Genomic DNA, 13,522 nt, shown 5'->3' on the forward strand with positions numbered 1-13,522 from the left:
CGTGGCGGTGGTGCCACGAGGCACCACCGCCACGAGGCACCACCGCCACGAGGCACCATCGCCACGAGGCACCATCGCCACGAGGCACAACCGCCGCGAGGCACGCTGCCCGCTTCCGAGGCGGTGGTGCCTCAACAGCGGGGCTCCGGCGGGAGACAATCGCGGGCAACATACCCTTTCTCCTCCATGTCGCGGTTCGGTCTACTTCAGATTGATGTGGAAGTGAAAGAACCAAAGACGTTGGAGAACCCGACGCAGTCGTTTGGGAATCGACTGGAGGCGCACACAGTTTTTGGCCATGATAACATATATTATATGATATAGATATCTATTTATAATATGATATTTTTGAGATAAAGAGCTCGAGAACTCCCAGCGGAGCACCCGGGGTGTTCCAGAATATTTACAGAACCCGGCCGAAGGCTGTGTGCGCCTCGCCATTGCGATACATACACTGTAAACAGAGCGCATGGTACCGTTGCCGCATGCTTTTCAGGGGCCACCCTCTTCCTTGAACCGCCGTTCTCCTCCTCTTTTGCATTAAAGCTACAGACACTGAAACGGCGCACTTGCGGAAAGCTCAATGTGCAACTGGTCCGCAGAGGCTGTATTTCTGCACCAGGGCTGAATTTCGGGAATATTTTCAAATATTGTGTTAAGGGCCCACTAATATCTTTTTTAAAGCATCCATAAAGTAGCATGCCATGGGACCTTTAATGCTCAGTGCGCATTGACTAGATCTGTTGTTGAGTGCAATGATCTGGTCTGGATGCCTGGTCTATTGCGGTGACTGTTATTGGATGCCTGGACTCCGCTCGTCATCATGCTCATCATGCACGAGCGAACATGCGCGAGAGCGAGCCATTAGCTAGTTAGCTAGCTCCAGTAGCTACCGCAGGGTAACAACAAACAGAAGCTTGCTCTGGGTCACGAGCTTTGAGTACGTGCATGAAGGGGTTGCGCGGGGAGGGGGAGTGCAGTACGACCGTTTGATTGACGTACTTACTGTCCAATGCCACTCTGTGGGTCTGGAAATCATTGGCTGAAGTTTTTCGAGCCCTGCCCACTCCACAGATGATTGACTTGTTTAATTTTCATGTCAGTACTTCTAACTCAGTGGCTGTAAGTGGGTTATGATTATGATTTCAAGTAATTTTTCAAAAATGGCCAAAAAAGAGAATTCCATACCCAACCTTTAAGAGGGCTAGGGCTAAGGGGGTTGTCATGAATATATGGCCTTGTGGTGACCCACAAGTACGATTAAGAGACATTCATTTACATTTACAATTACATTTAGGGCATTTAGCAGACGCTTTTATCCAAAGCGACTTACAATAAGTACATTTGTCATAAGAAGTGCATCAATATATCGCTGTCGGTACAGAAAGGATGTTCATAGAACCAAGTGTAAGTACCACAATCGCTAGGCTAATCAATTCCCCGTGTTACAGCCATGATAGCAGCTACTGCAGTTGCTACACAGTTAAGTACTAAGTTAAGTTAAGTACTACATTCACCAAGGGATTGTACCTTCAAGGGAAAGGGTTATGTCATAGCAGTTCCGGTTTAACCTGGTGTCCGTTTGCCCTCACTCTTGTTTGATGTGAAGTTTTATATTGAAGTGGAGAGTAAAGCTGACTCGACGTGTCTCTCTCTTGTCTCCTCATTTATCGCACTCCACAGCCTATTAAGCCCGAGACTGTAACTTTGATTAAGGGCTACACAAATAAAGTAACATTTAATTAAAATGTAATGAGTGATTCAAGATTCAAGATTCAAGAAGCTTTATTTATCCCGAGGGAATTTACTGTGCAACCGTTTCAAAGATGAGTGAGCTGCGGCATGAGGAATATCTAAGGAAATACATTGTTATTGATTAGAATTAATTAATACATTTTTAATAAAGGGGTAATACTATGCTTTTTCAGCTTTTCCCTTTGCTCAAGAGTATTTTAATCCATGTTTAAGGTCTGCTAAGCTAATGAATTCAAAGTCTGATCCAGTAGGAGTTACTCGCACCCACCGAGAACACCACTCATTAAGTGCCTGAAACACCGTCGCGCTCAGCATTTACTGCCATGACAATAGGCGAGTTTCAGATGAGGCATGCGGCTTCTTTTGCCATGCGTCAGAATGCATTCCGGGATGAAAAAAGTCAGAAATACCTGTGATAACTTCCGATACGACAAATCAACTGGCTTTCAAAACTAGCGGTAGTTCAGGAAAATAATTTCCGCCTGCTTTTCTGGGCATTTGCTCGCGAATAATGGTGCGTTGATATCACTGGAAATTATGGGGAAAACATTTTCACGACGTCGGAAAGTGTGAACAACACCTCATGACACTCTTATGATTCTACTTCCGTTCGGCAACTGGAGCCAAATTTGGTTAACAGAGTTGCCCAGTTGGTGACGTATGGTTTACTAGTGACGCACATGAACATGGCGGAACATGAACGCTTTACTCAATATAAAAGAATCAACCATAATATCACATACTTCACTATTGATTGACGTTGTTACGTCTTTTGGCATGACTTTGCTCAGTTTTAAACGTTGTGTACTGGTAAACCAGCTCTAGATAAGGGGAAGTGTTGCCTTCCATACAGTGGCAATACTGTCGTCTTCAATAAAGCTGTAGCTATGTTGTTAACACTGTATGCTAAAGCACGCTGAATTAAAAGGTTCACGTTAATTCCAATAGGTTATGGGCCCAGGTCGACGCAAACAAGATTTTTTTGTGGCAGATAAACAGTGTTGTGGGATTACACAATGGATGACAAGCTGTTTGTTGACAAGCTGAGCGAACCAGAGAATTGGGCGACATGGAAGTTTCAGATGGAACACCTGCTAAAAGCCAAGCCCCCATGAACAGTGCATACTTCCGAAATCCACCACTGCTCAGCGGCCAAGCCTGGTATTGCAGCTGTTTAAGCGGGCTGTGGACGGGTGCCTTGATTCATAGAGCCCATAGTAGATGTAGCACCCGTGGTCTTAGCCGGAAGGGGCAGATAGGATGCTAGCATCACTCTAGGTCCTTCTGCCCCGTCAGTATTTTGGTTTTTTTCGCCTATACACATACCCAAATGGAAAAGCTTATAACATAGTAACCCTAAGTCCAAGATGGATGTATGATACTTCATTTGAAAGCTGACAAGCTCTAGTTTCTGTAGATATGTATTTGGCATGTATCATACACACAACCTAAATGACATCAGTTCAGACATGGCTCTAAAGCAATTTTTTTGTCTTCGAAAATAATAGGTCATAATTGAACTACAATAACTAGGATGTATTTATATGTAAGGCATATGGTAATATGCCAAATACCTTCTACATCATGCCAACTACACCTGGAAGAAATTTTGGAGTTCTAGGCCTAAACCTTGGGGAGTTAATGGAGTTTTTATGGTGTGTTGTCACTGGCAGCACAAACCTCTCCAAAATGTCTCCAAATGGCCAAATTGTGCCAAATGCATTTACTCTACTTCTGTGACACTGGAAACATTACTGAAGCATTTTGGTGACTATAAAACCTTTCTCCATGATTCAAAACATAATTTTTTCACACATTCATATTGAGATATTGGCCATATCATGAAAATATGACAAGAACTAAATATGAACAATATATGCGCAAAAAATGCGCAAAGTGAGTTGTCTGCCGTGTTGACGCAGCTTTATATCTCGGCTCATACGTATCACACCTGGACACGCCTGGCAGCGTTGGAAAGGTAAACTCATTGGCTAGAAGCCCAAGTGATTGATATATCAATAGCCAATACGCTGTCCCTATACTAAAGCCGCGAAACAAAGTAAACAAAGCCCATTGGCCCTTCGAACTGGGAGCGCTCCATCTACTTCACGGGCTGTACCGGGGTGAAAACTGAACAGAAAAAGACGGGGACACTTTTATTTTGTAGCCAGCAAAGTGATGAAAACAAGCATATCCAACAACTGCATACTGGAGCTAGAGAAAATATCGATACGGCTGCGAACGTCTGGATGTTAGTTGACGAACAAAGTTTGGAGATGGTAAACAAATGGACTTTACACGACGATATTCACAAGCTGGAATAATTTTATGAAAAACCATTTGGATGCTTTTGATCAGTGGATTCTCACGGACAATTGGAATATAAATAATTGAGGAATGGACACATATTACGGTTCTCAGATTGCTTCAAAGGTAGGGAGTCACTCTGTTTTTTGGCATTTCCGGTTTACCATGCTGGTAAATATCAATATTTATGGTTTTGTGCTCATGATTTATAGAAAAAAACAACCGGATGAATAAATTGTGGAGATTCTACCCTTTCTAACGACGTATAGAATGTCTGTAATGATGAAAGTTGAAGCGGGTTATGTCGCTCCGTAGTGGAAACATATCGTCAACAAACCCAATCGCCCACCGGTGGGCGATTGGGTCTTAAGAGGTTAAAGAAGTTAAACACTATTGACTCACTAAGGGAGTTGGTGTTGGTTGAATAGATGAGCTATTTTAATGCCTTTCATCATAACACATTACATTACATTTGGTACAAAATAAAGCTTTTGAAAATAACAAACAAACAAACAAAATCAAAAGAATAAGTCCTTTGTAGCTGGATTCCCCAGCTACAGTACTCCTTGGGAAGGAGTTGTTCGGTCGAGGAATGTCGAGTTCAAGGGGGGGATATCCGGATATGTGTGTTTCTCTTACTACTACCCGGGTAGGTTAGTGTGTATCTATTTCTATGTCTTATCTGTTCTGAATGGATCTTCACAAGGGTCTTCTATGGTGGTGTTCACGGCTGGCAACGCCGTATCCACACCATCCACAGTTCTATTGGGCAAAGCTCGCCATCGTAGATGCAATCTTCCTTCGATCAAACATAAAAAACCAACCTGCACAAAGAGTGCAGAATTGTAAGTTATCTGGTACTATATCAAACATGGGATTTTACACATCTATATTACAATGTATAACCAAAAACCAAGGTTATATTTATAAATATAATGAAATGAATTGTCACCTATTAGAACAATTAGTATTTGAACAACAAAGAATGAAATACTAATCTTGAATTACAATATGTCACAGTATTTAATCAAACAATTAATTATTTATCTTTTTAAACCATGTTTCTAACTTAACATTTGTAATTTAAATTATTTGTATACCTATTTATGTTTTAACCATTAAATTGAATGAAATTATTCTTAAACTTATCTAACAAGTGCACTACAGTCAATGAAATTAATTCAATCACACTTAAAGTGGGTTAAGTATGCAAAACAATGTCCTTCGGTAACATCAAAATAAACGCATTTCTCCTTTTAGGTTTCATCATGTCTGAGCTGCTCTACTAAGGTTTGTCTGAAGTAGTCTAATTACCGACGACGACCCTTGAGGGGGGGGGGTACTGTCAGGATCTGTCGGTTTCTTTGTCTTGTTTTGGTGTGTTACCTGTTTTACTTTGGTATCGGTCTTGTTTCTCCCCATGTCAGGTTTCCCTCCTGTGTGATTACTGCTCCCTCCCCTAATGTGTTCCAGCTGTTACTCGTTGCGTGCCCTGTGTGTTTGGTATTTAAGCCCTTGTCTTTCCTTTGTTCCTTGTCGGATCATTTTAGTTTGTGGTGAGTTCTGTCCTGTGTGTTACCTGTGTTCCCGGTATTCCCTGTGTTACCCGCGTCACCCGTGTTCCTTGCCTTTTTGAGTTAATAAATTGTCCTTTTACCTGAACTGTCTGCAATTGGGTCCTACCTGCCTTCCTGCCACCCGCTAACCGTGAAAGTTTATGGCCAAAAAATATGGCCTAATACACACATGGAATAAGGTTTTCCGTACCACAACTTCAGAAATACTCAGTCCTCAAATACATTTCGACAAAGAAAACGTATATGATATAACATATGATATGCGGTAACTGTGGTTCTATTTAATGATAGACGCAATACATTATGAACATCGTTTCTTATCAGTATTGTATGCATTATTGTTATCGACTTGTATTCCTAATATGCATGTGTCCCCCCGTTAATATACATTGCCATGGACTGTATTATGCGTTACGTGTTTAGTTTGCGTGTCTTTAAACAGATGGACGAACACACACGCGCCCGCATGTGTGTGTTACACATACACACACGCACGCCCGCATTCATTCATTCTTTTTAACACTTACTCGCGGTAAAACTATGTTTTCCCACGATCAAATACTCATCAATCCTAAAAGTTATGGGCATGTACACGATGTCTGTGTCAAGAAAATATTTGTTTGCTGTACGTTGTTTGCAAATGCATTGATTTAAAAGTACAACTTATTACTGCTGTATCAGCTGTTCTTTCCCAAATAATTTACCAAGAATGTGCGGCTAGGTAGATGAGAGAAGCAAAGTGTATGCACGAGGTGCACAAGCAACATTATGCATGCGCCCTTAAAATAGCATCTGAACAACGCGCCACTGAGTTTAAACCAGGTATTAACTGGTTTGTGGCGCAAGTGGTTTCTGAAACGTCAAAATAGCACCAGGGAACGTTTGCGCCAGAGCACGCCTCCTCCTTTCGCCGAGCCGCCCCTTGGGGCGCAAGATCATTCCCTAATTTACTGATGCGTGGCACAGGACGGAAAAGAACGCTCTGCGCCAGTTGCAAACTAGCAACCACACATGCGCCAGTGATTAAGTCAATTGCGCCGGATGCAAGATGGGCCCCTGGTGTGCAAACGGAAGAAGTCAATCTACGGACTGTAGCAGTCTCCTCGCTGCTGCAGCAAGGCTTTCACAGGGTTCATGACAGAAATTGGATTCAAACAGAGCACATCAGACCCCTGTGTGTTTGTGAGAACAAGACATGAACTTGAGATACTCGCTGTTTATGTGGATGATCTCATTCTGATAACAGAGTCGACTGAGAGCATGAACGAGCTGAAAAGAGCTCTCAAGGAGCGCTATAAGATGAAAGACATGGGTGAGCTGTATCATATCTTGGGCATCACTGTGGTCCAAGACAAAGAAAATAACTGTCTTTCTTCATCAGAAGTATTACATTGAAGTCATGCTTCAGAAATATGGACTTGATGATGCAAATCCTGTAGCTAACGTCAAATTGAGGAAAAGTGATGGTGTCAGTAAGCCAGTGCACAATGGTTGGAAGTCTGCTATATGCTGCAATGGCCACACGACCAGACATAGCTCAAGCAGTGAGTGCTGTGTCAAAGTTCAATGCAAATCCAAATGTTGCACATCTGACTGCTGTGAAGAGGATATTTCGATACTTGAAAGGGACAGTGAACCTTGCTCTCAAGTATGAGCAGTCAGACTCTGGAGCTTTGATTGGATACACAGACGCTGACTGGGCTGAAGATCAGGATGACCGCCGCTCGACAACAGGCAGCATATTTCTACAGTGGAGGAGCAGTGAGCTGGCTCAGTAAGAAACAGGCAACAGTTGCACTTTCAACAGCAGAAGCTGAGTATGTCGCGCATAACCAAGCCGCTCAAGAAGGTATTTGGCTGAGACGATTACTGAGTGCTCTCGGAATGAAGGCTATATCCACAGTGATCCTGGAAAACAACCAAGGAGCCATCGCAATGGTGAAGAATCCTGTGGACCACTCCAGGACTAAACACATAGACATTCGCTACCACTACATCCGTGAATGTGTGCGGAATGGACAAATATAACTACAATACTGTCCAACAAATGACATGAAAGCGGACATCTTGACCAATCCACTGACTAAACAGAAGTTTGAATATCTCAGGGAAGAGATTGGACTTTTGGCTGTCTAAGAGTAGAGACATAAAGTGGTTATTTATGCTTGACAGGTGACGCTGAACGCTGCCTGGTCTAAGGCCCCGTCCACACAAAGCCGATTTCATGGCGAAACCGCAAAGGGCTTGTACGGTTCGGCCTTCCGTCCACACGAAGCCGGCGAATCCGCTGACCGAAACCGCAAACTTCTGAAACCACCCTCGGAGGTGGTTTCAAATCTATCCGGTTTCGTTTTGGTTTCGTGTGGGCGCCTGAAACCGACTGAAACCGCAAACCATGACGTCATCGCCCCACCCCTCGACCTCCTAGCCAATGGCTCTTAAGCCCGCGGAGTCTCAGAAATCACAACAAAAAAGATGATGGCGGACTACAAGCTTGTAATCGTTCTGCAGCATTTGTCTGAATGGGTTGCTAAGCCATTATTTATTGAGAATCTAGTTCGCCATCGTAGAAGAGCTGTTTGTTTGTGTTGTTAGTGGTTCGGGGGGCAGCCTTTATGCGCATGCTCGCCTCTTCTTCTTCTGGATTTGTGTACCAGAAGCAGTGCCCCTTATGGGCCTGGAATGTTTACTACAGCGTTTCTACAGATCTATCCGGTTTCGCTTGGCTTCGTCTTTACGGAGATACTTCGAAACCGGATAGATCGAAACCGTAACGGTTTCGCCCGTTTCGGCTTCGTGTGGACGGGGCCTTAAGCAAGTCTGAAAACATGTAAAAAAAGAGTTCCAGAAAATGACTGTTAGACAAGTCTGAAAACATGGAAAAAAGAGTTCCAGAAAAATACTGTTGCAAAAAGGTTTCAAAGACAAATGAGAACAGTTTAATGGAAAATGACAAGTATTAAGCAAGGAAAAAGAGGAAGTCATTTGTTGTTTAAAGAAAAAAATAAATTATTGACATTTTGTGAAAGGGAGCACGGCTCTGTAATATTATTTAAAGTGTCTTAATGCCATTGTAAGATTAAAGGGTAATTCCGGTGTAAAATGGATTTGGGATATGTTTTGTATGATAACGAGTTGAAACATTCTTTTTGGAGCACAAAAAACGCCTATAGACGCTTTCTTCAGTTGGCTGTTTTTAGCAGATTCTATCAAAACGCTATAAACTTGGAACGATGGGGGCACTGGTTATGGCAAAAACTAAATCGCTATTTTAAACCATTTAAGACTTAAGACCATAAGACTCGATAAGTAGATTGGCGAACACACTGTGTTCGTCAATATACCTATCGAGTCTTAAAAACAAAATGGCGTCGACGGGTGATCTACTGATGGTATTGTGTGTACAAAATGTCCTTTTTAATAAACAATCTGTACACTTACAAAGTTCTCAATGCCTCGTTTTTATATGTTAAGACCCTTATTATACTACCAAAGAAGTGTCGGGCTACTTTTAGCCTTTTAAGTGGTTTAAAATAGCGATTTAGTTTTTACCATTACCAGTGCCCCCATCGTTCCAAGTTTATATATATATATTTTTTTTAGAATCGGCTAAAAACAGCCAACTGAAAAAAGCGTCTATATGTGGTTTTTGTGCTCCGAAACGAACGTTTCACCTCGTTATCATATAAAACATATCCCAAATCCATTTTACACCGGAATAAATCTTTAAGTGGGAGTGTTGTTATATAGTAATCTTACCACTAGATGGCACTGTTGCTCTTTACTACCTCTGCTTGTCAAGCGAGAAGCTGTAGGTATGAGCAAGGTACGTTTTATTACTCTGTTTTCTTGGAATAATTGACGTAAGCAGAAACCAGAAACCACCCTTTTTTTTTCGTTTTTTCGTTTTTTCAAAAAAACGAAAGTCAAAGTTTCTGTTCGTTTAATCGTTTTTTGGTTCTTCTTAACAAAACGGAATTACCACTCAATATCTTGTTTCTGCCGGTGGGCGGGTCCTCTTATTGGCTAGTGTGCTTCTTTGCCATTTGCTCTTCAAAATAAAAGTTCTTCCGTTTGATAATGTCGACAAAAATATTACTGTATTATAGACACTAGCAGACACAGAGGACCACACAACCCACAGTCAAGACTGAAACGGCTTCAAATAACAATAATAGTATTCATAATCATTTGAAAATGAGAACTTCTGAAGTTATGATGACTTCAGTGCAGTTGATGTTTAGCCACAGTTAATACATGCAGAGTAGACCGGAGGGCTTTACTACGACATCATTGTCCGGCTTTGAGCTTTGCGCTCTGTGCGCGTTCACATCAAAGGAGCTGCGATCGCGGGCTGCTGATTTCCTCAAAGCCTGAGAGCTATGAGGAATACAAGTGATCACAACACATTTCTGACAGCTGAACATTGCGCATCTGTTGACCTTTATCCATTTACAGTAAACTAATTATTTTTTCTTGTTGAAAGATATTTTATACTGTTTTCATATTATTATTTACTGATGGTGTTACTGTTTACAGAATGCGAGGGCGTGTTATATTGGAAGCAAGGCTGGGTGTGCCTATGAATATAGGCTACAGTGAGTTTTTTAAGGTGCTAAAGCAAATCATATCGTCTACTCTGTACAGTGACAAAGAGTACAGTAACCTACTTCATTTAATATCGAATAGGCTACTGCCTACACTATGTACAAATGGTTTTGCTCTTTGCTCATGGTAGTTGTGACAGTCATTTTAACATGTCAGCAGGCAAGCTTCACTCATTCCAGGATGCATTATGCGTTGTCCTATAGCAGGGGTACTCAAGTAGAAATGATGAGGGGCCACACATTTTTTTTTCAGTGACTCAAGGGGCCGGTCGGTATACGTGTGACTGAGGCCGATATATGCTCTGTTTTAGACGTAACGCGTAAGCACATAAGTTACATAACCCCCCCTTGCGCGGTAAAATATCCCCCCTTACGTGCTTAAGTGCGTCGGCCAAAATTCCTGACTATGCGACTAAAACACTACGGCCCTACGCAGCTCGCAAAGACTGTGATTGGCCAGCTAACCACATCCTTTCAGGAGTCTCACATTTACGGTTTTACAGCATAATAGCGCCATTTTTAAAAGGCCGTGACAGAAGCGAATGAAGAATTTTGAAGAAGGAGAAGAAGAAAACACAAGAACGAATTATGATAATTATAAATATAAACAAGCCAGCGATTTCCACTTCCACGCCCACAGATTCGTTCGTTGCTCCCCCTACTGTTCTGGCGGAGAATCCCCTTGCAACACGCGCAATCCTTAAGGATCCTTAAAGGAACCGTAAATCAAAACTTGTCTAAAACAAGTCCCTTGTGTAAATTACGTGCTTATGTCTCTGCGTAAAAAACCCTGCGGTTTCAAAATAAGAGCGCCCAGCACGATTATTATCATTTTTTTTTAATTAAAAAAACTTTTCAAAACAGCTCGAGGGCCATTAATAGACACCCCGCGGGCCACAAAAGGCCCGCGGGCCGCTACTTGAGTATGACTGTCCTATAGCCTACTTGGAACATGTTTTGAAATGGATTTATAGTAGCCAATAGAAATTTGCTCATAACAGGCCAGCTGGATTGCAAAGCAAACTCTTTGTATTCCAGCTGTTTTTTTTGTGATGTTTTAATGTTGCGTTGGTAATGTGATAGACAGCTTAGATGTTCTTAGATGTTTTGTTAACCTGATTCCTGTCCCACTCTGTTTAAGTAAAAGTGTGCTACATGCTGCAAAATCTCTTTGCTTTAGTTTTTTACTTTTCTTTAATGTGTGTGGAAATGACTTTAAATGATTTTAACTAGATCTCATGAATGGCCTAAACACATCAAATTTGTATATACCCTATACCGTTTGACTATAAGACCTCTATAAGAATCTCCTCTGTGCAACTATTCATGCAGTCAGTCAATGATCAAACTAGTAGTATGAATCTGAATTACAGTCCAAGTGGGTTAGGCAAGGCAAGGCAATTTTATTTTTATAGTCCGTTTTTACAAACAGTTTGTCTCAAAGGGCTTTACATAGCATGAGCATCATAACAACATCCTCTTCCCTTAAACCCTCACATCCACTGAGTAAAAACTCCCGGGAAAACCCTTTTAACAGGGGAAAAATTGCAGTTGGTTCCGAGGGATGGAGCTGTGGAGAATATGTGGAAACACAGAGAGACTGCGAGACGCCAAGGCCAAACTACAAGGTGCGAAAGGTGAGGGGGGGGGGGGGGGGGGGGCTGTACTTAAATTTAGATAGAGTGTCTGCCTCTCTGACCCATGGGGAGCCCAGTAACTGAATGCTCTACTTCCCAGTCTGTTTTTAGAGATACTGGGAGTCACTAAGGCCCCGTTCACACGAAGCCGATTTCATGGCGAAACCGCAAAGGTCTTGTACGGTTCGGCCTTCCGTACACACGAAGCCGGCGAATCCGCTGACCGAAACCGCAAACTTCTGAAACCACCCTCGGAGGTGGTTTCAAATCTACCCGGTTTCGTTTTGGATTCGTGTGTACGCCTGAAACCGACTGAAACCGCAAACCATGACGTCATCGCCCCACCCCTCGACCTCCTAGCCAATGGCTCTTCAGCCCGCGGAGTCTCAGAAATCACATGCGAGCATGCGCATAAGGGCTGCCCTTATGCGCATGCTCGCCTCCTCTTATTATTTCATTTCTTCTGGATTTCTGTACCAGAAGCAGCGCCCCTTATGGGCCTGGAATGTGTACTACAGCGTTTCTACAGATCTACCCGGTTTCGCTTGGCTTCGTCTTTACGGAGATACTTCGAAACCGGATAGATTGAAACCGTAACGGTTTCGCCCGTTTCGGCTTCGTGTGAACGGGGCCTAACAGACCTGCATTCTGGGAGCCAATACAAATATTTGATAAGTCATATTAATAATAATGACTCATTATTGTGCATTTAAAGATGTATATTATTACATTGCAGCATTATTTGGGGATGACAATACAAGACTTCCATGAATGTGCATTTGAAGGAGAGTTTGCTTTGTATTCCAGCTGGCAAATTTCTATAGGCTACTATAGATCCCTTTAAAACACGTTCCAAGTAGGCAATAGGACAAAGCATTATACATCCTTGAATGAGTGAAGCTTGCCTGCTGACATGTTAAAATGACTGCCACAACTGCCATGAGCAAAGAGCAAAACCATCTATAATAGTGTAGGCTACAGTAGCCTATTCAATATTGAATGAAGTAGGTTACTGTACACTCTTTGTCACTGTACAGAGTAGTCAATATGATTTGCTTGTACAGCACCTTAAAAAACTCACTGTAGCCTATATTCATAGGCACACCCAGCCACGCTTTCAATATAACACACACTCGCATTCTGTAATCACTGTCAGTCAATAATAATATGAAAACAATATAAAATATCTTCCAGCAAGAAAAAATTATCTGTTTACTGTGGATAAAGGTCAACAGATGCACAATGCAGGGCTCTCCATTTTTTAACTGAGTTCAGAGTGAGATTTTGTCGGGGGGGGGGGGGGGGGAGATATATTAATATGTAACTGCATACAAATTTGTTCACAGACATGGTGACTAATGTATGATAGTAGGCATTATTGGCCCTTAACACTAATATTCAGAAACAACACTGCCTCGATGCCAAGGATATTGGCCTAAGCAACACCAGTAGAGGCATATACTTTCCCTGAACTTTTAAACGTTGCAAACGTGCAAAACATATATTATATTTACGCGGCATTCAGTCCAATGCTTAAAAATATATCTGTGGCATTCAGTAGGCCAATGCTGTGGTAAAGTGTGCAAAGTATGAGTATGAATATTTGATGGAGTATGAGTAAGTGTTCCCTTCAGTTACA

Source organism: Gadus morhua, chromosome 20, assembly GCF_902167405.1.
Source record: "Gadus morhua chromosome 20, gadMor3.0, whole genome shotgun sequence".
Lineage (NCBI taxonomy): Eukaryota > Metazoa > Chordata > Actinopteri > Gadiformes > Gadidae > Gadus > Gadus morhua.